Source organism: Zingiber officinale, chromosome 11A (genome assembly GCF_018446385.1).
Source record: "Zingiber officinale cultivar Zhangliang chromosome 11A, Zo_v1.1, whole genome shotgun sequence".
NCBI lineage: Eukaryota > Viridiplantae > Streptophyta > Magnoliopsida > Zingiberales > Zingiberaceae > Zingiber > Zingiber officinale.
Window position 1 is genome coordinate 42581631 of NC_056006.1, and position 4562 is coordinate 42586192.

Below are 4562 nucleotides of genomic sequence, written 5' to 3' on the forward strand. Positions count from 1 at the left end.
ATTGGCCGTATTGTTGTTTTTCCCCATGGCCTCAAACTTCTTGGTCAGAGCATCTAGCTTTGCAGACATGAGAGTAACTGCATCTACATCAAATTTTCCTGACGCTTTTATTGGGTTCCCTGAGAAAGAACCACCAGATCTTTCTGATGCCCACTGATGGTGATTCTGTGCCACATTCTCTATGATCTCTTCAGCTTCATCAAGGCTCTTCATCAGTGCTCCTCCTGCTGCAGAATCGAGGGATATCTTCATGTGATAATTGATTCCATTGTAGAAGGTGTGTAGAACCAACCATTTCTCAAGGCCATGATGGGGGCACTGTCTCAACATACTCTTGAATCTGTCCCAGGCTTCAAATAATGATTCTGAGTCTACCTGTTTGAAACTTGCAATCAGATTCCTCATATGAGCAGTTTTGCTTGGAGGATAGAATTTGTCCAGGAATTTATGCTCACACTACTCCTAGGATGTAATGCTATTTACTGGAAGTGAATTTAGCCACTTCTTGGTTCTATCTTTCAAAGAGAATCCGAAGAACAATAACCTTACTGATTCTGGAGGGACTCCATTCACTTTCATGGTGACGCAGATCTCGTAGAGAAGCTCCAAGTGGTGGTTCATATCATCATGCGATCCTCCTCCAAATTAATTTTGCTAAACCATGTGAATTACTGCAGGCTTGATTTTGAAATTATTAGCTTTGATTGGTGGTCGAGTGATGCTAGACCGAACCCCTCGTGCATAAGGTACTGCATAATCCTTCAACAATTTATCAGCCATCTCTGAAGATTCTTGTGCTGCTTGAAATATCTTTTGTAGGTTTCTTCTCCTCAGGAAAGTCCTATCAATCTCTGGATCAAACGGTAGAAGTTGTCCTGAAAGATTAGCTCTTCGCATGCAAAAAATAAGATATGAAATATAGCAAAGAAGAAAAGATGAAATAATATTATTTTTGGTCTTTTTAATAAAAATGCAGAAAGTAAAGAAAAATAAGAATAAAATTATTTATCTCTAAATACAAACCAAAGGAAAGATAAATAAAAATAAAACAAAGTCTAGTCTAATCTAGTATGACTATCACCAATGTTATAGACGTAGTCCCCGTTAACGACGCCAAAAACTTGTTACGATTCCACAAGTGCACGAATTCGTCGTTAGTAATATAAAAGATTGTTGAACCCAAAAGGACTGGTTATAAGTACTAGTGATGGCACACTTAGGATTAGCTACACAATCGATGGTTGTAAGTAATTTAAGAAAAGAGATTAGAAAGCGGGGAATGAGAACTAGCAACGAGAAGAAATCAACCTGATTAATAAAGAGTTCTAGGAGTTCGATTTTCATTGTGGTGGTATTGATGTGTTTCATGCTATCCTACACTCATTGTCCATCAGCATGCATTCGCTGGAAGCTAAAGCAATCATCCTTGAGCACCAAACAAAGACGATCCCTATTAAATCCTGTTACGGTTAACCCTTGTCAGTAGGGCACCTCGGTAGATCACAAGGACACAACTCTTATTGATGTTATCAAGGATAGAATTAAGAAGTTTAGTTTGGTCTCTTATTTCCTTGTGGAGAAGTCGCCTTTCCTTTCAAGGAAGTACCCTAGATGTCCGTGAACGGGTTACCCCTGTCACTACGGCCCCTCGGGTGTACGATCTTGTAACACCCCACCCTCCTCACTACTAGTCTGTGAGGGTGGAGCGCTACTGGACTACTAACTTTACTTAATTAGAGTTGTTCATATGTAAAGATCAATACATAAACTCTCTAAATATGCAACTGATAGCAGCGGAAAACATAAACAACTTATCTCTACATTCTACTCCAGCATGTAAATACAACTAATACTATACATCAATCTAATCATGCTGAGATATATGCATTAATATGAACATGCATGCAACCATTATACAACTCAGATAATAGGTCTAATGTGCATAACAATAAAAAGAAAGAATTCTAAATACATGGCAATCTTAATAAATTCTTATGCTAAATCTCAAGGCTTCTATAGTCCAGGAATCACACATCCATCCACACCTCCTTGTCGCCTTCCTTTGCTATAGCTTTTCCTTTCCTTTATCTGCAGTAAGAGGAAAATGCATCTATAAGTAAAATTGCCAAAAACTCGAATATGCATCTGAATAAAATAAATCTAAAACTGAATGCTTTAAAGGAAATACTACACATGCTCATCTAATAGCAAAAGAAACAAGACATGCTGAAATGTTAAACATTTAAAGCTTATTTCACTTGTTCAAAACTTATACTTTTATACTTCAGAATAATAAGTTTAACTGAACTGATACATAAGATGAGCTAAACTGATGCTAGGCTAATGCTGAATCTAAACTGTATTCACGTAACTGATTTGTGAAGTTTTGAAAACTATTTTCATAATAGATAAAAATAATAATCATGCTGCTGATGGACCCGACAACTGTACTTGCTATGCGCGTATCCCTAACTAGACCTGAGATAGCTAGTCCTGAATCTAGTAGGGTTTACTAGGTTATCTAAACCTAGGGACGACTATGGGAGCCCAACTCAAGGACAACTAAGAGTCCAGCACAGTGCCACTGATAAAAGTAAAATACTGATTCATAAGCTGATTTATCTTAATTACTTCTTCTTTAAATGCCTTGGCATTTTAACAAGCACCTTGTATGCCCAAATCCCTAAAGTCTTGACTTTGGGATCTACTTAAGGCCTTGGCCTTTTTCTTTCTTTTCTTTATCTTTCTTATACTTGTTAATACCTCTAATAAAAGAATGCTTCTTTAAAAACTGAAATGTTTAAACAAATTCTAACTTTGAAATGCATAAACAAAAATCTGCATACTATGCTAATAAAAATTCTGCATACTATACTAACAAAATTCTGCACTTGTAAGCTTAATAAAATCTGCACTTGCAAACTTAATAAAATCTGCACTTGTAAGCTTAATAAAATCTGCAAATCTAATTAAGCTACTAGAGATCTAATTGTATCTTCCAATGCTAAACCATCAAAACTGCAATGCTAAACAATTCAAAATCTGTAATGCTACACATAGCTATTCCACACTAAAAATCTGTTAAAGCTTGATACCTATGTAAAGCTTATACTTTTATAGAGCAATAGAGATCTTTAAGCATGTTACAACATGATCTAAACTGGAATACTAAGCCAAAATCACAAACTGAAAACTAAATCTGCATACTCTACTAATCAAGATTCTGCATTCTATGCTACATAATTTCTACATACTATGCAAACATAAATTCTGCACTATAATATTTAACCAAACTGCACTATAATCTTTTTTTAAAAAACTGCACACTATAAGTTCCACAAAAAAATCTGCACTACAAGATCCACAAAAAATCTGCACTATAAATTCCACCAAAAATCTACACTACAAGATCCACAAAAAATCTGTACTATAAATGTTACAAAATTCTGCATAAAATTCTGCACTACTTATTCCAAAAGCAAGGAAAACCAGAAATCTGCTCGTGCACATCTAATGGCAATAAGGAAATCCAGAAATCTGTTCGTGCACATCTAAAAGAAATGGAAAAACCAGAAATCTGCTCGTGCACATTTAATGGCAATAAGGAAATCTGATTAATTGCAAAAGAATCTAAATCTGCAATGCTAAAATAAACTGCAATACTTATACTTTTATAGAGCAACAGGATCTTAAATCTTGCTACAACAGAACTAAAAGGAAGAATGCAAAGAACGCATGCTACCCTTAAACCTCTAGCTATCCCAATGCTGTACACTATAATCCGAAAGCAAAGAAAACAAATCGAAGCTCGGAACTACTCTTAACCCTCTAGCACCCTAAATTCTGCACAACATGATCCGAAACAAGAGGGAACTAAATCCCTAGCAAGCATAAATTCGGCTCAAACACAATCCGAAACAAAAAAGCATGCTGTGGATGGTAAGGAGTGAAACAAAACTCCAAAACTACTCTTACTGCAAGTGAGGAGCAACTTACCTATTCTTGGAGTTCTTGGACTTACAATCAAAGGGGAGCTTCTAGGGTTCCGGAGATGTGCTTCCTCAACGATCTCTTTGTATCTACTTTCTCTTCTCGACGAGGGGATCACGAAGGTGTGAAGACCTCACGGAGAAAGGTGCTCGCCGGCCGCCGGAGATGAAGCTAGGGCTTCGTTTTGTTTTCACTCGGGCAGAAACGCCGCGCACGAGAGAGAAGGGAGGGGAAGAAATTAGGTCACGACAATAATCCCCTTCTCCTCTTAACTTATCCTTTTATAACTCCTAATATTTCTGTTATCTAACTATCCTTTAAATTATTTTGCTATCTTTTCTAAACAGCTCGGCCCGCTTGGGTTCTTGGTCAGCCGGATTCGCTTAAGGTTCGGATCGGGTCGGAGGTCGCGGGTTCGAATCTCGGCCGAATGCCTTTTATTCCTATTTATTTTCTGTTTATTAACCACTACTTAAATAAATTTCACTCTTCCTTTAATCAGCAACGCCCGCTTGGGCACTTGGTCAGCCGAGACAACTTAAGGCTTTGCTTGACCGGAGGTCTCCGGTTCG

The 4562-nt window shown here is 37.3% G+C and overlaps 1 pseudogene; it reads left to right on the top strand.

Moving 5' to 3' along the window:
* The first annotated feature begins 301 nt into the window (after positions 1–301).
* Positions 302–373, top strand: LOC122033130 (annotated as a pseudogene).
* The last annotated feature ends 4189 nt before the right edge of the window (positions 374–4562 follow it).